Here is a 21,015-nt window from a genome sequence, read left to right on the forward strand (position 1 = left end):
TCTTGTCTGGTAAAGACGTTAATGAAGACATTATATCCAGCAAAACCAAGTTTCATAGATAAGGGTGAAATGAGGACTTTATATTTAAACAAAAACCATGAAAACTTCCTGTAGTCTTGTCCCAAAACAATGCTAACAAAAAATATCCTCAGCCTGAAGCCTAGGATATCAGATGTGATTAGAACTTCTATTAAAACAACAGCAAAACACCAGAAAATGCAGTTAGGTCCCTGTGAAGGAGTGCTAAATGGGCATTTCTTACTTATATCATCACATAAAGACAAGTATAAGAGACAATACGGTACTACTGTACAGTTAGACCTACAACACACACATATGCAGCACTCTTGACAGTAACAGCACAGAAGCAGATGGGAACGAAGCTGAACTAGAGTGAGAAAATGACACAGTCAGTAACCTGAATCCCTAGATTTGAATGAGCGTAAGGAGATCAGCAAATAAGACTAACAATGAAACTCTGTGACTCTATTTACTCTTTCAGATTCTTTAGAATGTACATAATCATACAGATTAATAATTCTAAAGTATATTGTTGTTACATCTATAAATGATGTAAGATAATATCCTTTGGTCATATGACAAGGATAACACACACACTCACACACTTTTCTCATGTAAAAGACTGAAAGTGTCTTGGCTGACAAACAATATCCCCTCATACGCCATTAAGGTCATTAATGACCACAACTCAGACACATTTTTAGATGGAAAGGCATTTCAACTTTTTGCTTTTACCCTAAATTTCAAGATTGATGAAAGTCACCGTAGATTCCTAGTTAATTGCTCACATCTGTTCCAGAAGGCTCAGATCCCAATGCAAAACTTTGGGTTTTCTTTCCCAGTCACCATCAATGAAATGTAGATTTGAGAATAGTTATTAATAGTTTTATTGATGGACAAATTAGACTTTCAAATCCATTCATACAAACACACATTGATGTTTCTATTCTGAATCAGTTGCAATTAGCATGTGAAGGGGTTTTTAATGCGTAGAAATATCGGTTGGGCTTAGTAGCACATACCAACTCTAGCAGAGTCAGGCAGATCTCTGTGAGACTAATTCCAGTCTGGTCTACACAAAGATGTGTAAGACTGAAAGAGCTACATGGTGAAAACGTCTCTCAAAAACAGGAGCCCAAAAAGATAGGAAAAATATTCAGACTATTAAGCCTCTGTAAAAGTGCCTTTTATTTGCCAAATGTGTCATCTCAAAGGCTTACTGCTGAATAAAAATCACCCTTTCTAGTTCTTTCTGAACTCTGGCTGGCTGATTCAACTCAGCTGTTCTGACTCAAATGGCTCTCCAAGGTGATTAATTCAAATGGGATTCTCTCAGCTTCTCACTGAATTGCTCTGCTTGGAAAAATTGCCTCTTGAATTCCACAAACTAAACTGTATTGACTGCACAGGAACTGAATGAAACTGAACTCAACTGCATTCAACTGAACTGCTCCAAACTTCACTCAACTAAACAACACTGTTTGCCTGAACTCAACTGAACTGTACTCACTGAACTGCCCTCACCCCTGATAGGGCATGTCCTATCCCTGACTTATTTTGTCAAATCTTCCTCTGACTTGTAACTTTGTCTATCCTTCAATTGGAGATCACTTTCAGCTTCTTCCTTCTGCAAACTAACATTAACTACATTGTTAAGGATTAAAGGTGTGCACTAAGGGTATATCTGTAGGGATTATAGGTATGTCATTCTGGCTGGGTCACACAGACCTAGAAAGCCCCTGGATGTGATCTCTTTCCAGAGCAGCCATGTTGCTGGATTAAAATTCCTCTATAAAACTCACCATGAATACTAATCTTAAATGGTCAAAAAAACTCAGAAAATAAATTTGGTTGCTTTATAAAATTCTTTTTTTTTCTTTTTTCTTTTTTTTCAGAGCTGGGGACCGAACCCAGAGCCTTGCGCTTGCTAGGCAAGCACTCTACCACTGAGCTAAATCCCCAACCCCCAACTTTATAAAATTCTTATGACAACTAGATATCACTCTGGAAGTTAATTATATTAATTTTGTTGTTACATTTTCCACTTTTATGTTTCAGAATAAGATGGGTGGAGACTATAGGAAGGATGAAACATGAAAATACAAGTCCAGGTCAGTTCTGTAGGAATGGAGACATAGACCCCTATGTTATCCCAAGCACTGTTCTACCAAAGTAGCACCAGGAATACCATTTAACTGCCCACCCATGAAAGCATTTATATCACATTAGCTATAAACTAAGACATTCCCATAGCCATGGCTGAACATGGATCTCATAGTGCTAGCCTGGAAGATGTAAAGATTTCAATTGTTGGTTCTTCTTCTTCTTCTTCTTCTTCTTCTTCTTCTTCTTCTTCTTCTTCTTCTCCTCCTCCTCCTCCTCCTCCTCCTCCTCACCCTCCTCCTCCTCCTCTTCTTCTTTTCAGTGTAACTTATATTGTAACATTTTCATTTTAGCAAATATTAAAAGCTTCAAAAAGGAAGTATCCAGGCCCTCTCTCTGTTATCAGAAGTCTTGCCTGTGGCTGCTCTATTGTGTTCCAGGGATATTGACCCTTCCTGTATACCACTTCCCTCATGACTCTAGTTTTCTTCCCTACCCAGCACTCTATGTTGAGCCTTCTTTTCTTCTGTTTTCAAGGAGATCTCTTGTGACTTTTATTTGTATTGCTTCCACTAATGTAGTCTTTACCCAAGGGATCTAAAACCTCTGAATGGGTGTTTACTTCTAGCTACCAGCAAACAATCCCTCCAAATTGGGATTTTATTTTGAAGCTGTTTCTTTTTGCAAAATTAAAACATCCAATAGTATTTATTTGAGAAGTTCTTGATTCCCTCCATTATCTTTACCAGTTTGCACAATTCTGTCACATTGAACTGAGATATGACTAAGGATGAGCTTAATTGACAGCCATCCTTCAAAGAAAGGTATGGTTGACTCTTATCTTACCTCACATCAGAAGTGCAATCTATATTGTATTTGGAAGACTTACAAAGTATACAATACGAAATTAACATAGTATACTAATGGGTTTATGGAATAAAGTTCTACTGGTATGCTGTCCCCATTTTTCTTCCTATCTGTTTTTATGCTATTCTTAACTCTGTAGAATCCATACTTAAAGATATCTGATAACTATATTATTCAATTAAATTGCTTTTAAAAATAATATATGAAGTATTTTTGCATTAACTTCAAAAGTTTCTCCTGGACAAACCACTTTGACATTAAATTTGGTATAATTACTGAAAAAAAAAACGAGATAATTTTTATGACTCCTTCATATTGTATTTTGATGTTCTAAGCTATTGTAGATCAAAACACTTTATTATCAAGAAATACACTAGTGAGCATATTTTCTAATACAGAAAGGAAATAAATGACTTGGCTCTGGAGACGTGTTTTTCTTATCTCATATTGATAATATGATACAGTCACATTAATAAGTCTGAAAACTACTTTCATTCTTTCTACACATAAGCAACAGGCAGTATGTGCAAAAGTATGAATTCCAGAAGCTGTGGTGTGTGCATGCACACTGATTTTCTTTATAGTGAACAGCCACTTCTAATATCTCATAACAGCATGTATACAGACAATGGTCACAGATCTCCATCAAAGCCGCAGTAACTGAAGATAATGCAGGCTTGAAGGTTAACAGGAAGCTGCCGCTCAAGAGTTTCCACTCCTCATCAAAGGACTCTGTGGGACCAACGTCTTCTTCCTTCAGGCAAAGAGAACAAAGCAGTTAGGCTATTTGCAGCCTACCATAATCTTATTTCAGACTGAACTAGAATACAATGTCAAAGGCATTTTCAACCAAAATTGTACTTGAGCTATATTATTAATTAAATACTCACATGTTTTAATAAAAACAAAGCCTTAAATTGCTAACACTTTCGTGTGTTATAAACATAATGAATAGTAACCATTTCTTCCCGGTTATAAAGCATCTTAAGGTCCTGGTAATTATATGGTTAAATGTAGAATAGCACATTTGGACAGCACTTTGAGGACATAACAAACCACAGGTTTCCCCATGTAGTGGCTTGAATGAGAACAACTCTCACAGGCTCATATGTTTGAATGATTGGTTTCAGGTGGAGAAACTATTCCAGAAAGATTAGGAGGTATGCAGAAATAGGCTTTGAGGTTTTTCTACTCACTTAGTTTTCTCTGCCTCGTTGTATCTCAATGTATAGGTTCTAAGCTTCTGCTACAGTTTTCTGCCTGCTGACTGCTGCCATGATCCCCAGCATAGACTCTAGCCCTCTACAACCATGAGCCCCAGATTAAATACTTTCTTTTATAAGTTGCTTCAGACATGGTGTTTGGTTATAGCAATTGAACAGGAACCAAGACACTCATTTAGGGGGGAAATGTCAGCTAAGACTAGAATCCAACATCTTACTGGTATGTAGCTATTGATACATTCATGCAGATGCCCAGTGTCACAGTTTCAGACAATAGCTGTCCATTCAAAGATGAAAAAAGATGGCTCAGTGGTACAGCACTTCCCCAGCATGTGATTCAATCAGCACCGCAAAACAAAAAGAAAAGCTAAGGATTCAATACACTTTTTGAATAGTATTTCTAGCAATGTACAACAAAGACAAAGCCACCTCGCCAATTGTCTGTGCAAGAATATTCACCACAGCCACAGTGAAAATGGTAAACAGTGGCATAACAAAATACATTAGAATTATCCACATGGCATCCATATCAATCTGTCCATATGCCTAGATACACTTGCAAGCCATTAATGTACATATGTAAGCATATGGATAGTTTATAAAGCAAGGATTTATAAGGTAGGGATATATAGTTCCAAACTGTATTTCAAATAAATAATGTCATGCTACAGCCTTTAAAAATATTTCAATTGACAGATTAAATTGACACACTAACCATATACAGCATGATGTTCTGAAATATATTATAGAATGCGTAAATCAAACTGAACTGTAGTAAATTAACCTATACTGTTGCTATTTTGTGGGGAGAACACTTAAAATCTCTTATTTCCATTTTCCAATAATACGTCATTTTAAATTATAGTCACTATGACATTCCCTTGAACACATCCTTAATTTAAGCTTTATAATACTGATCAATATCTTCTATCTCCTCATATCAAATCTGTAATATTGAACATCAGAAATCCGATTTTTCAAGAGTAAAATAAGATATTGTCAAGATACATATTTTGACAACAAACACAAGAACTACAAATTAAAATACATGAAACTAACTGCTAATCAAATGAGTGCACTGCACTTCAGAGTTAGAGGAATTTAACGAACATGCATTCATTTTCTGCAAAGGAAACAATGAAATTGAATCTTTCCCAATTGTGTTCCTAACTATACCAAAAGCTGGTTGGGGAAAAAAGGGTCAAAAACCCCATGGAGACTCTGGTAATAGAGTTCTATAACACAAAATCATCAACATCTGTTTGCTAACTTGCATTATAAATATATAAACAGACATTATATTCAGGATGGGGACAATCTTTACTTACTTAAGTGATTCCCCCCACCACCACGGACCAGACATTTATAGAACTCATTTGGGATAGGTTGGTCTACAGACATTATCTGAAGTTCATAAAAGGAAATTTTACTTGAATAATATATCCTAGTTTCTAATAAACGTTAACCCCTAAACATCAACTAACAACATAAGAATCTGTAATACTCCAATTAGTTAGGTGTTCAGACCTGACCTCATATGATATGACCTCAAGAATATGTTCACAGTGCAAAGGCTTACATGCTCACTGGTATCCTGTTAGTTTCTGTAGCTCCCGGGGTATGATTGAGAGATTCTCAGCTAATGCCTACGAAATCCTAATTTATCTTGATATATGATGTGCTGGTAAATATATGATGTTTACTTTGCTAAAACTTGGCCATAGAGGAGGTGAGAAATAATACCTGCCACCTTTTGTTTTTGTTAAGATTTTCATTATCTGTGTTTTTCCAACAATTAAATGATAACTTCTAGGTGCTGGGGACATCGTTCATTTGGTAAAGAGATTATTTTGCAAGCATGAGGTATATGAGTTCGATTCCCAGAACCCAGTAAAAATCCCAAGTTTGATAGTTTGCACTTAGCTACCAGCACTGGGGTGGCAGAGACAGGTGATGCCTTGGGCTCATCGGGCCAGTCAGCCTCACATAATCAATGAGTCAGCTGCCAGCAGTGAGACCCTTTCTTAATAAGGAACTCAGCAACTAAGAGGCACTCCATGCTGATCTCTGGCACCCTCTGAGGTCTGAGATCCCAACTCCTGCCTTCTATGGTTTATGAGCATGGAATACTGCCAGGGCACAATGTGTTGAGCACGCTGCCCCCAGGGATGGAAACCCACTTACCAGCGATTCTATCAGGTACTTCAAAACATCTCACTTGATGTTCTGTGCACCAAAATAAATGTGAGACACTGCTCATCATTTTCTAACATTATAGCAGATGTTTGAGATTTTCTGTATTTCACATAGAGTTCTAAAGGGATGAAAATATGATAGGTCTCATCTGGGCCATTTCAAAAATGTCCACCATGCCACCTGACCTAAAGTAAATGCTCCAAAGAAGAGTGTACCTGTTCCTGTTTAATTTTTTATTTGTATCAAAATTATATTTAGGCTGTTTAAACAATTGGATAAGTAAAAGTGCTTGCTATGAAGACTCTGTCTCCCATGTCAGCAACTTTCTAATCAGTCCTTTCCATGGAAAGATTGCATGAACATCCCAGATAATGTTCCTCTAGGCCAACCATCCAATTTGCTTAAGTGTTACCTGGTGTCTTTCCCCATGGCAAGGGAAGCCTTAATTTCCTCTAGTCAGTTTCCCTCCTCCCTCAAGAAAGGTACACCACTCAAGACAAGTACATAAATCCTTACCACATCCTACCCTGCAAATATATTTATACTAAATTTTTGGTTGAATCGATTATTTTGTAGTATAGTAATGGTAAACATTATTCAGAATGAAACTGTGTGTTTCATTAGATTTTTTTTGCCCTGAGTGTTTGTTGCTTTCTCTGAGTTTAATAATCATGGAATTTTTTATAATTAATTGAATTCAATGCTAATTATTAATTGTCCTACTTCCTTCAAGAGGTTAAGGCATATCTTGTGGCTGAGAAAGCACATACATCTATCTTTAATCCCAGCACTTGTGAAGCAGATAGAGGTAGGTCTCAAGTTCAAGGCCAGCCTGATCTACATAGCAACTTGAAGGTCTGCCAGGCTACACTGTGATCCTTTCTCGACATTTGCATCTCTGCAGAAACCTCTTTTAGAAGCTCATGCCCAATTCAGTTACATATGTGCTGACTGAATTCTCTGTCTCTGATCTCTCTCCACCGCCATCCTGGGCACACGCCTTGTTGGTCAGCTGGACAAGCGGACCAGACACTGCACCAGAACCTGGGTGGAGTGGAAGAAAGCAGAAGCACTGAGTTCTCAGAAACTCGATCCTTCACCCTGGTGTAGTGAGGCCACCAAGTTCCCTATCATTGGCTCTTGTCTACTCTCTCCACAGGGCAAGTATTTCCAGGCATCTGGAAGGGGATTGTAAAGTATAACTGCTTCTCAACGGTATTCAACCAACACAGCTAACACTAGCTTCATTGCCCTCTGATGTCCAAAGGCATCTGTAGCAAATTCCCAGGCCTCTGAGCCGCATGGTGAGACCCCTGCTGCCTCCTTCACCACACCTCCACGTGCTTCCGGCTGCTAGAGTGCTGTCATCTTTGTCTTTCCTCTCGCTTTCTCATCCTTGTGAGTTTGAACACTTAAAGAAATTCTCTTTTCTGTTATTTTAATGCTATTTGTGGTAAAGAAAAACTGCCAATGCTCAATCAGTGATCATTATTTGTGATAAACATTCCCTTTGATGCATTCTGTGTATTTTCTAAATTCTTTCTGATAACCATATCACTGGGTCATCAGAACATGAATCTCTTCGATAAAAGAATCTAAAGAAATGACAAATACACAGAGGTAATCAGGCTTGCATTCTCTGCATTGGGATGTCTTCCAAATATCCTCTAGTGTAAATACAACAGAAAAAAAACCCTAAAATGTAGAGTGGATTTTCTCTTCTTCAGTGATTATTATTCACAATAATGACCTTGAAGTACGACCACATTCTAAAGTCTGTTAAATCATCAATTCTTTCAATATAATTACAACAGATGTTATCTTTCACAGGCCTATTTTGAACTTTAATTTTTCTTCTACTTCGGGACCCCAGGGAATAAGGACAATTCAGATGCCTTTAGGGAATTTCCTGAAAAACTAAAAACAATACAATTGCACGTGCATGTACTTCCTACCCCTCAGAGGCTGCCAAAGGTCAGAGACTGACTTCAGGGACAAGAGGTCTGACTCAGCTAACTGACAATCTTCTACAAAAGTAGCTCTTTTAAAAACAATAATTCAAAATCAAGTCTCCAAGATGGGAACTTTTAAGAAATGATCACAGGGGTTAGTGATGGCCAGCAGCTAAGCACCTGTTCTTGCAAGGACCTAGAACATGGTGGATCAGAAAACCACTCCAAAACTCCTCTCCTTCACCAAAAGTACCAGGCACACACACACAACACACACACAGACATGAGAACAAGATCCACACATAGTACACACACATACATGAACAGCAGGTACATTCACAGTATACACATATACATGAGCACCAGGCATATACATAGTATACACATGTACACAAACACCAGGCATAGTCATAGAATACACATATACATGAGAACCAGGTACACACATAGTATACACACACATACATGAGCACCAGGCACATTCATAGTACATACATATACATGAGAACCAGGGATACCCCTAGTACACATATATACATGAGTGCCAAGCAAATTCATAGTTCACACACATATGCACAAGGCATATACATAGTAATACACATACATGTAGGCAAAACACACACACACACACACACACAAAATAAATAAATCTAAAAATTGTTTTAACTTAAAAATCTAAAAAGAATAAGAACCCATGACTTCTGATTTCTTTCTGTGCCCGGAACTGACCTGAACTGATCCAACAGCTCCATGAACAGAAATCCCATGGGAGACAGAACTGAACACCCAGAAGTTCCAACAATCCTGAGACTTCAGACAGTCTGCCACTTCCACCCTCCAACATCCCTGGCCCAAGAGGAAACTGCATAGTGCCTCTGGATACAGGAATACAGGAGCAGTCAGCAGCAGGAACCTGCTGAGTCCAGCCTGCTCCTGGAACTGAACCAAACCTGTCACACAGCTCGATGCACCCAAATCCCATGGGGGAGAGAGCTGGACCCTCAGAAGTGCAGATACTGCTGAGAACTAGAGGAGACTACTCTCTGCCCACATTCCTGACCCAAGAGGAAATTGCCTAGTACTATCTGTGCCACTTGGGCACAGGGACCTAGGAGTAGTCGGGGGCAGGACTCTTCCGGTTCCTGCTGCACTGAGAGCTGAGAGCCAATCGGCAGGAGTACCTACACACCTGAGAGCAGAGGTAAGACAAACTATTCTGCTACAATCGATTTGCCTGGAGGCTTCAGGGCACTTAAACTCAGGAGCAGTCTAGAACAGGACCCTTCTGGTTTCTGCCTGTAGCTGACCCAGTCCTACAGCTCACTGTACCCAGATCTGCCTCAAAGAAAACAGGTCTACAGGAGGGCTGACACACAGGCCTAGAGGAAAGTCAAGCCACTGTCACAGACAGCAAGACAAGCTAACACAAGAGAAAACCTGATGACCAGAGGCAAGCGCAGGAACCTAAGCAATAGAAACCAAGACTACTTGGCCTCATCAGAGCCCAGTTCTCCCACCAAAGCAAATACTGGATAGCCAAACACACTAGAAAAGCAAGATTTAGATTTAAAAAAAATCACATTTTATGATGATGATGGAGGACTTTAAGAAGGACATAATAAGTCCTTTAAAGAAATACAGGACAACACAAGTAAACAAGTAGAAACCCTTAAAGAGGAAACACAAAAGACCCTTAAAGAATTACAAGAAAAAAAAACCCAAACAGATGAAAGAATTGAACAAAACCGTCCAGGGTTTTAAAATGGAAATAGAAACAATAAAGAAAGCACAAAGAGAGACAAACCTGGAGATAGAAAACCTAGAGAAGAGATCAGGAGTCATAAATGAAAGCATCACCAACAGATTACGAGATATATAAGAGAGAATCTCAGGGGCAGAAGATACCATAGAAAACATCAACACAACCCTCAAAGATAATGTAAAATGCAAAAAGCTCCTAGCCCAAACCATCCAGAAAATCCAAGACACAATGAGAAGATCAAACGAAAGGATAATAGGTATAAAAGAGAGTGAAGACTCCCAACTAAAGGGTCAGTAAATATCTTCAACAAAATTATAGAAGAAAACTTCCCTAACTAAAAGAACTAACTAACATACATACTAACTAACTAACTAACTAAACATACAAGAAGCATACAGAACTCCAAATAGATTGAACCAGAAAAGAAATTCCTCCAGTCACATAATAATCAAAACACCAAAAGCACTAAACAAAGAAAGAATATAAAAAGAAGGGGAAAAGGTCAAGTAACATATAAAGACAGGCCTATCAGAATTACACCAGACTTCTCACCAGAGATTATGAAAGCCAGAAGATCCTGGGAAGATGACATACAGACCCAAAGAGAACACAAATGCCAGCCCAGAGTACTATATCCTGCAAAACTCTCAATTAATATACATGGAGAAAACAAGATATTCCATGACAAAACCAAATTACATACTATCCTTCTACAAATCTAGCCCTACAAAGGATAATAGATGGAAAACTCCAACATTAGGAGGGAAACTACACCCTAGAAAAAGCAAGAAAGTAATCTCCCTGCAATGAAAACAAATGAATAGAAACACACAAACATAATTCCACCTCTAACAACAAAAATAACAGGAAGCAACAATCACTATTCCTTAATGTCTCTCAACATTAATGGACTCAATTCCACAATAAAAAGACATATACTAACATAAAGAGGACCCAGCATTTGGTTGTATACAGGAAACACACCTCAGAGACAAAGAAAGACACTACTTCAGAGAAAAAGGCTGGAAAACAACTTTCCAAGAAGATGGTCTGAAGAAACGAGCTGGAGTAGCCATACTAGTATCAAATAAAATTGACTTTCAACCAAAAGTTATCAAAAAAGATGAGGAAGGACACTTCATGTTCATCAAAGGAAAAATCCACCAAGATGAACTCTTAATCCTAAATATCTATGCTTCAAAAGCAAGGGCACCTACATTCATAAAAGAAACCTTACTAAAGCTCAAACCACACATTGCACCTCACACACCAATAGTAGGAGATTTCAATACCACACACCCATAAATTGACAGATCATGAAAACACAGTTAGACAGAGACATAGAGAAACTAACAGAAGTTATGAACCAAATGGACTTAACAGATATTTAAGAACATCTCATCCTAAAACAAAAGGATAAACCTTCTTCCCAGCATCTCATGGTACCTTCTCAAAAATTGACCATATAATGAGTCACAAAACAGGCCTCAACAGATACAGGAAGATAGAAATAATCCCATGCATCTTATCAGATCACCACAGACTAAGGCTGATCTTCAATAACAACAAAAAAAGACAGGAAGGCCACATACACATGGAAGTTGAACAATGCTCTATTCAATGATAACTTGGTCAAGAAAGAAATGAAGAAAGAAATTAAAGACTTCTGAGAATTTAATGCCCAAACTTATGGGACACAATGAAAGCAGTAGTAAGAGGAAAGCTCTGAGTGCCTGCAAAGAGAAACAGGACAGCTTAACAGCACACCTAAAAGCTCTAGAACAGAAAGAAGCAAATACACCCAAGAAGAGTAGAAGGCAGGAAAAATCAAACTCAAGGCTGAAATCAACCAAGTAGAAACAAAAAGGACTGTAAAGAATCAACATAATCAGGAGCTGTTTTTGGTTTTGTTGTTGTTGTTGTTGTTGTTGTTGTTGTTGTTGTTGTTGTTGTCGTCATCATTGTTGTTGTTGTTGTGTTTTTGAGAAAATAACCAGAGGTCACAGAGAGTGTATCCAAATTAACAAAATCAGAAGTGAAAGGGAAGACATAACAACAGAATCTGAGGAAATTCAAAAAATCATCAGATCCTACTACAAAAGCCTATATGTAACAAAACTTGAAAATCTGGAGGAAATGGACAGATAAACCATCTAAACAACCCCATAATTCCTAAAGAAATAGAAGCAGTTATTAAAAGTCTCCCAACCAAAAGGAGCCCACAAACAGATGGGTTTAGTACAGAATTCTATCAGACCTTCAAAGAAGACCTCATACCAATACTATCCAAACTATTCCACAAAATTGAAACAGACGAAGCACTACCCAATTCCTCCTATGAAGCTACAATTAAGCTTATACCTAAAGCACGCAAAGACCCAACAAAGAGAGAGAACTTCAGACCAATTTCCCTCATGAATATTGACACAAAAATACTCAATAAAATTCTTGCAAACTGAATCCAAGAACACACCAAAAGGATCATCCATCATGATCAAAAAGGCTTCATCTTAGGGATTCAGGGATAGTTCAATGTATGGAAATCCATCAATGTAATCCACTATACGAACAAACTCAAAGAAGAAAAACTCATGACCATTTCATTAGATGCTGAGAAAGCATTTGACAAAATTCAACACCCCTTCATGATAAAAGTCCTGGAAAGAATAGGAATTCAAGGCCCATACCTAAACATAGTAAAAAAAGCATATAAAGCAAACCAGTAGCTAACATTAAACTAAATGGAGAGAAACTTGAAGCAATCCCACAAAAATAGGGACTAGACACTAGGCTGCCAACTCTGTCCCTACTTATTCAATAAAGTACTCAAAGTCCTAGCCAAAGCAGTCAGACAATGAAAGGGGGTCAAAGGGATACAGATTAGAATGGAGGAAGTCGGGGTTGGGGATTTAGCTCAGTGGTAGAGCGCTTGCCTAGCAAGCTCAAGACCCTGGGTTCGGTCCTCAGCTCCGGAAAAAAAAAAAGAAAGAAAAAGTGAATAGAAAGGAAGAAGTCAAAATATCACTATTTGCAGATGATATGATAGTATATTTAAGTGACCCCAAAAGTTCCACCAGAGAACTATTAAGACTGATAAACATCTTCAGCAAAGTGGCTGGGTATAAAATTAACTCAAACAAATCAGTAGCCTTCCTCTACTCAAAGGAGAAACAGGCTGAGAAAGAAATTAGGGAAATGACACCGTTCACAATAGTTCCAAATGATATAAAATACCTCAGCATGACTTAGCTAAGTAAATAAAAGATCTGTATGACAAGAACATCAAGTTTCTGAAGAAAGAAATTGAAGAATATCTCAGAAGATGGAAAGACCTCCCATCCTCATGGATTGGCAAGATTGATATAGTAAAAATGGCCATCTTGCCAAAAGCTATCTACAGATTCAATGCAATCCCCATCAAAATTCCAACTCAATTCTTCATAGAGTTAGAAAGAGCAATTTGTAAATTCATTTGTAATAACAAAAAACCCAGAATAGCAAAAACTGTAATCAACAATAAAAGAACTTTTGGGGAAATCACCATCCCTGACCTCAAGCAGTATTGCAGAGCAATAGTGATAAAAACTGTATGGTATTAGTACAGAGACAGGGAGGTAGATCAATGGAATAGAATTGAAGACTCAGAAATGAACCCACATACCTGTGGTCACTTGATTTTTGACAAAGGAGCCAAAACCATGCAATGGAAAAAAGATAGCATTTTCAACAAATGGTGCTGGCTCAACTGGAGGTCAGCATGTAGAAGAATGCAAAATTTCCCATTTTTATCACCCTGTACAAAGCTTAAGTCCAAGTGGATCAAGGACCTCCACATCAAACCAGATACACTCAAACTAATAGAAGAAAAGTATAGAAGAGTCTTGATCACGTTGACACTGGGGAAAATTTCCTGAACAGAACGCCAATGGCTTATGCTCTAAGATCAAGAATTGACAAATGGGACCTCATAAAACTACAAAGCTTCTGTAAGGCAAAGGACACTGTCATTAGGACAAAATGGTAACCAACAGATTGGGAAAAGATCTTTACCAATCCTACATCTGATAGAGGGCTAATATCCAAAATAACAAAGAATTTAAGAAGTTAGACTCCAGAGAGTCAAATAACTCTATTAAAAATTGGGGTACAGAGCTAAACAAAGAATTCTCAACTGAGGAATATCAAATGGCTGAGAAGTACCTAAAGAAATGTTCAACATCTTTAGTCATCAGGGAAGTTCAAATCAAAACAACCCTGAGATTCCACCTCATACCAGTCAGAATGGCTAAGTTCAAAAATTTAGGTGACAACAGATGCTGGTGAGAATGTGGAGAAAGAGGAACACTCCTCCATTGTTGGCGGGATTGCAAACTGGTACAACCACTCTGGAAATCAGTTCATCAGAAAATTGGACATTCCACTACTACCTGAGGACCCAGCTATACCTCTCCTGGGCATATACCCAAAAGTTGCTCCAACATACAACAAAGACACGTGTTCCACTATGTTCATAGCACCCTTATTTATAACAGCCAGAAACTAGAAAGAACCCAGATGCCCTTCAACAGAGGAATGGATACAGAAAATGTGGTACATCTACACAATGGAGTATTCTCAGCTATTAAAAACAATGACTTCATGAAAAGATCATCCTGAGTGGGGTAATCCAATCACAGAAAGACATACATAGTATGCACTCATTGATAAGTGGATATTAGCCCAAAAGCTCGAGTTACCCAAGATAAAAATACACAGACCACATGAAGCTCGAGAAGAAGAATGACCAAAATGCAGATGCTTTACCCCCTCTCTGAGGGGAACAAAAATATTCATAGGAGGGAATATGAAGGCAAAGTTTGAGCAGAGACTGAAGGAACGGCCAATTAGTACCAGCCCCACATGTGACCCATATATATATATATATATATATATATATATATATATATATATATATATATATATATATGTGTGTGTGTGTGTGTGTGTGTGTGTGTGTGTGTGTGTGTGTGTGTGTGTGTGTGTGTGTGTGTGTAGCCTCCAAAACTAGATAAGATTGATGAAAGTAAGAAGTGCATGCTGACAGGAACTGAATATAGATGTCTCCTGAGAGACACACCCAGAGCATGTCAAATACAGAAGCAAATGCTAGCAGCAAACCATTGAACTGAGAAATGGACCCCTGTTTGAGGAATTACAGAAAGGATTGAAAAAGCTGAAGGGGCTTGCAACCCCATAAGAACAGCAATGCCAACCTACCAGAGCTTCCAGGGACTAAACCTCTACCCCAAAGACTATACATGGACTGACCCAGGGCTCCAACTGCATATGTAGCAGAGTATGGCCTTATTGGGCACCAATGGAAGGAGAAGCCATTGGTTCTGCCAAGATTGGACTCCCACTGTAGGGGAATGTCAGGGGGTGAGAAGGGGGATGGATGGGGAGGGGAACACCCTTATAGAAGAAGGGGAGAGGGATGGGATAGGGGGCTTATACCCAGAAAACCGGGAAAGGGAATAACATTTGAAATGTAAATAACAATATCCAATAAAAAAGGGAATAAGAACCCATTTTAAATGGCCATTTTTCCTGGCACTAGGGCACATCCTTGAGTGAATTGCACAAGTTCCTTCAGTGTGAACTTAGCTGTGCACACCTACCTCGGCTCTATCCTAAAAGCTATTTCAGAAAGCTCAGGGCAATAATGTATAAAAGAAAAAACACTGAAACTAAATGTGAGTCTACTATAAGCAGTGACACCTGGTTATCTGCTTTTCCCATAGCCACTAATCACAGAAAGGAAAACAAAGAAATCTCCGAGAGGAGAAGGGAGAGGTCAGGAGTGGCACTCTTTTTGAACACTCAAAGGAAAGATACTGGAAAGCAAGCCTCTGGGTTTAGACATCTACATGCATCAGAAATAAGGACAGCAGACACCACAGCAAATTAGCTAACACTCTATAGAAGTACCCATTGGTGTACCGGAGTAACAATGATTCAATATATAAAATTATCAAAATTGACAAATGCTACTACTATGGTTTAGGTAGACAACTCAGAAAAAAAAAAAGCAACTGAACGTTATTAGGCACTAAATTAAAGGCTGGGGTTGGGGATTTAGCTCAGTGGTAGAGCGCTTGCCTACCAAGCACAAGACCCTGGGTTCAGTCCCCAGCTCCAAAAAAAAAGAAAAAAAAATTAAAGGATCACTAGAAAAGCGGGGACAACCTGACAAATTATGTTGAATATTTTAACCATGTATGTCTATCAATTATGTTTGGAGTCACAGAAACCAAAGCAAAGAAATAGCTCAGTGGTTAGGGTTAGCTTGTTATAGCATAGATTAGGGAGGGAAAGGAGACAAACCAAGGTGGCAGGCAAACTGGATGACAAAACCTCATTCTATAAAATGCTCACACAGTGGGCATATGTGACTTAGTGAACCCACAGAGGAACTAGTAACTTGTTTCATAAAGTGAAAACATACATTCTCCCCGCCCACTCAGAGGATCTCTTTTTCAAGGAAAAGTAGGCAGAGATTCATAGGTGCAGTTCAATAGCTCACGATCTGTGGTCAGTCCCACAGGGACATCAATGGCTGTACTGGTTGTGACCTTAAACAAGTAACATATCACTTCCCTGCCTCAGTTTCTTTATCTCTAAAGTACAGGTAAGAGTTACGTGTCACCAGGAGTTGAGAGCATTAAGTGAGGCGCTGTACAGCAACAGCGTCTGAAGCCATCACTCAAGAGCGCCGAGGTAGATTATCCACTCTGTGGGATGAACCTTACTGCTTAACAATCTCCACCTTATGAAACACTCAGCTTAGCTTTTAAAATTATTCAGAAGTAAGCCTACATGATATAACGTGACAGTCTCCCAGTCTCAATTAGCACTGCGCTAATTAACGAAGCCATTTTATACAAGACAGTGAGTCACATTTCTCTTCCTCCTCCTCACTCCCTGGTGTGCCGTAAGGGTGACTGAGTGTCTAATTACTTCTTAATAGAAAGCACATACACTTCATTTTTCACTAGTTCAAGCTTAATTCTTCTAGTCCGGAAATCAAAGTCAACAAAATTAAGTTGAATTGGGACGTGGCCAGCCATTATGAGAAAGGGTTTGTTTGCACTGTGTCCCATTATAAGGAAAGGTGGGTTTTCACCTTATCTGTAAATATTTCAGGTACCAAAATGTGTCACAAATGAGTAATTGTGATTTTAGCAACATTTTTATTCTTATTTCCTTTCCTTAGCATTACAGTGATTTTTTTTGCTGCAATCTACTAATTATAATCACTTTGAAAAAATCTGAAAAAATGATATTAAAAAAAATAACATTAATGGAGCATGGCTGCCCCTCTTGAAAACTCAGAACGAATTTGCAGACCTGAAAAAAGCTCGCTGTTGTTTTCCCACAGCACATAGGTGTAGGCGCCATCACACGTGAGCAGGAGGACCATGAAAAGTGAGAACATTGAAAAGATAACCGTTCATGTTCATCAGAAATATGTTAGCCAAGAATATGAGGACCACCATCAAGAGGAGGGTATCCCAGCATGGAGCAATAGACAGTAGACACTGTTCTTTTTTTTTAAGGCGTGCCCTTTAGATATTACACTGGTGTAAAGACTGAAGGAGGTAGTTACAGAGAGCAAAGCGGTACTATTTCTTTCTATGTATGGGGAGTAGCCATTGTTAAGGACCTCCTCAAGACTAAGGGTTGTGATCCAATTCAGTACCACACACCGCAAAGCCTCTGGAAGTATTGTATTTTCCAAAGGCGAGTGAAGACCTTCAATTCCTACTAAACTGCACCACAGAATGATCAGTGGGAACTCAGAGCAACAAGAGCAGTCAGAACAGACCCCTCACAGGGGTGGGTTTAATAAGCCCAGGAGTGGGAAATAAAGCCATCTGAAGGTGTCACAGCTTTACGATTCCAGCAATTTAATTTGAGGAGCTGTAATATAGTGACATATTTCTCAACCAGAGAACTATCTATATAATCTTAATAAATATTTCAGATTCTGTCAAAAGGACCAGGCATAGATTGTTGGAAGTCTGTTATGAAGACAATTAACTTGGATGTTTACATAAAATTAAAATAGTTAGAGAATTAAACAGACCTCTATGTATCTACCATTTAAACAGTGACAATAACAGTGAAAGACTCTAAAGTTTACAGTCAAAAAACAATCATTTATATCTAGTCATATTTCCACTAAAACATCTTAAATAGACAGTCTCTTAGCCATGGGGGGCTCATGTCAGCATCCATTGTTCTCTTATTTCTTCTAAGTATCCTGGAATGGTCTATATGTATATGTCCTCCCAATTGTTACAGGGTGGGCATTAGGAAGTAAAGTCTGCAACGGGAGGTTAGGTCATAGAGGCAGAGGCCACTTGACTGGGATTAGTACACTCATGAACCTAAGCAGACCCTTAGGTTAGGAAGGAAGGGATCGTTCTGCATTCAGGGACATGAACCCTCCCAGGCAGTCTTCTGTCACCTTATTCTGAGGTTGGCTCCACATCTCCAGAGCTACCCCACACCTGGGATTTCACTACAGAGGTCCCAAAAGAGGAATTTGCTAAGCCACTTCCCCCTTTTAGGAGAGGACTTCCACTCCATAGAGAGAGACCCGCGTGAATCCCTCTGTCTGCCAGGCTCTCGTTCTTCCCTCCTCACTGATACGATGACATTTCTCCTCTTCTCTGAGACTTCAGACGTTCAACCTTGCCCGTAGTCTTTAATGGCTGGGCTATCCCTCCATCCCTAAGACCGCAGGCTTCTCAAGCATTTCCTGTATGTGTGCAATATGCTATATAGTGTTAGAAACTGGAGCTTTGGTGGGCTAGGGGTCAGTGCCCTTAACCTGGGCCTTAATCTGAGATTTAAAAAAATACTGACAAAGTAAAATAGGGGATTCAACCACTTTGACTTGTTTCTCTACTTCCTCAGAAATGGCTAAGACCAGGAAGCACAGTACTGGCTAATACAAACCAGTTTTCCAAAGCTCGTTTCCTAAGATCCCATAGTTAACAGCTAGAACACTAAAGCTACATGTTAATAATGTTACCTTTAATTATGGGCTACAAAAAAAAGGACAGAAAATCATCCCACCAATGGTAGGCATTGTCGCTCAGTCTCAATACTCTTTCCCGCTGTGCTCAGAGGGGAATTCAAAATCTTTACCACTCTCCAGACAGCTACTGCCTACTGACTGGAGCTGACATATATAAGTCTGGGCGCTGTTATCTGTGTTTTTCCTTAGCAGGTTTGTGTAGAATGCATACACCAGTTTGACATAATCCGATGCTGTTTTTGCAGGCAGTGATGACAGACATGGGGACACTATACAGCTTTGGAAGCTATCAGAAGGAAAATATGAGGAAACGGGTGATGAATTAGAACTATGGGGTCAGGGGAGGAAGCCAGGGTCCCACCTTTGAACATCAGCCGGCAGAGAACCACGTCTGTATGGAGGAATAAAGAGTCCATGAAGCCTTTAACGAACTTAAATGAAAAGAGGACACCCTGGATCTGCTCTTCCTCTCCTAGACAGAAAGAAACAGGGGGCCCCTGGTCCCTACCCCTGCTGGCTCTGCTGCTCCTCACCACTGGAGGGCTCCAAGAACCACAAAGAACACTTTGGATTCCCTCACACTTACCAGTCGGCAACCTGTTACTGCTCCCAGCTTAAACCTGTGCAGAGGTGTATCCTATCCCAGACCGTCTCAGACCTTGGCATAGTAAATATTCTTAGAAGTCTTACATAGAGAAAGCCAAGCTAACATAATACTTTACACGTGGACTTAATTCCAGTGCATGAGAATTCACACTTTAGTGGAGAATAACACTTACTCCTAACCACATTATTAGAAGACCAAATTAACTGTAAGCTAAATGAATGTGGATCTAGACTGCAGTAAATAGAGAAAGGTTAGTAATGCTGAGCTTACTTGGGAAACACCTCATGGAGAAAACCGTGGCCCCTCAAATGTAAACTGTATTTAAATAGTCAGAAGCCAGTAGAATACTCAGAACTTCCCAATGGCAGGTTCCTGGGGTGGGGGCTGGGAGATGATCCTAAGAGGAATAACAAGCTAGTAGTCAGTTCCTGTAGCCATCAATGTACTCAGGAGCAGGATAAGTTGTGAATAGACTTTCTAGGAAATTCTCTGGGTTTTTCTAACTAAGAAAATTGTTAAGCAAATTACTAATCCTACTTTGATTACATTTTCCCTGTAGGGCTTTCAATTACAATGGAACACTAGTCTATTTGGTTTCTATTTGGTTTCTATTCACTTTCTATTTGGTTGGGCTTCCGTAGCATCCTTGCTACAGATCATGTAGAAGCCAAGAGAAGATATCCTCTTAAAATCCTGATTAAAGGGCATGTTATTTCCAAGGGATTCTGCCATCATTTTTTTTTATCATTTTTGGCAATTTCCCAAATTATATTTTTTAGCTTTTGCCTTCTATAGCTAGAGACTTGCTATAAAAAATACCGTATTAGCTTGAGGCCCTGCTTACTTCCATCCTGCTGCTTCTATCTTTGCCATGACACAGATAGTCAAGAGAGAAGGAAGGAAGTACATTCATCACACCAACCCAGAAGTCAAAGGCACCCAGGGGGGTCTGCTGGAACACGCCCTGGTGAAGCCAGGTTCCATCAACACCATACAGAAAGGAACTGGGAGGATTCTAATATACTGTATCACAAAAGCCTTCTCTAAGGACTGACTGTCCTATCTGTAGGACAAGTCTGCTTTACAACTCCTAGAAGTAAATTCTTTCCTTGGCTGATATATGTCCACTTCGCTGCCTATTTAGATCCAGTTCGAGGTTGACGTGTATCTCTTGGGCAAAGGGCAATAGACAAACAGAA

The 21,015-nt window shown here is 39.1% G+C and overlaps 1 protein-coding gene across 2 annotated transcripts in view; it reads right to left on the reverse strand.

Annotated features, from left to right (window-relative positions):
• Positions 1–3,287: 3,287 nt before the first annotated feature.
• Positions 3,288–21,015, reverse strand: part of Ca8 (carbonic anhydrase 8) — a 97,046-nt gene continuing 79,318 nt past the window's right edge. Inside the window, exon 7 of one of the 2 annotated variants that reach the window (XM_087547837.1) lies at positions 3,288–3,745. The gene's annotated coding sequence lies outside the window, so the exon portion shown is untranslated. The remainder of the gene's footprint in view (positions 3,746–21,015) is intronic. The other variant, NM_001009662.1, reaches the window with a different exon arrangement.

Source organism: Rattus norvegicus, chromosome 5 (genome assembly GCF_021556685.1).
Source record: "Rattus norvegicus strain SHRSP/BbbUtx chromosome 5, alternate assembly SHRSP_T2T, whole genome shotgun sequence".
Classification (NCBI taxonomy): Eukaryota; Metazoa; Chordata; class Mammalia; order Rodentia; family Muridae; genus Rattus; species Rattus norvegicus.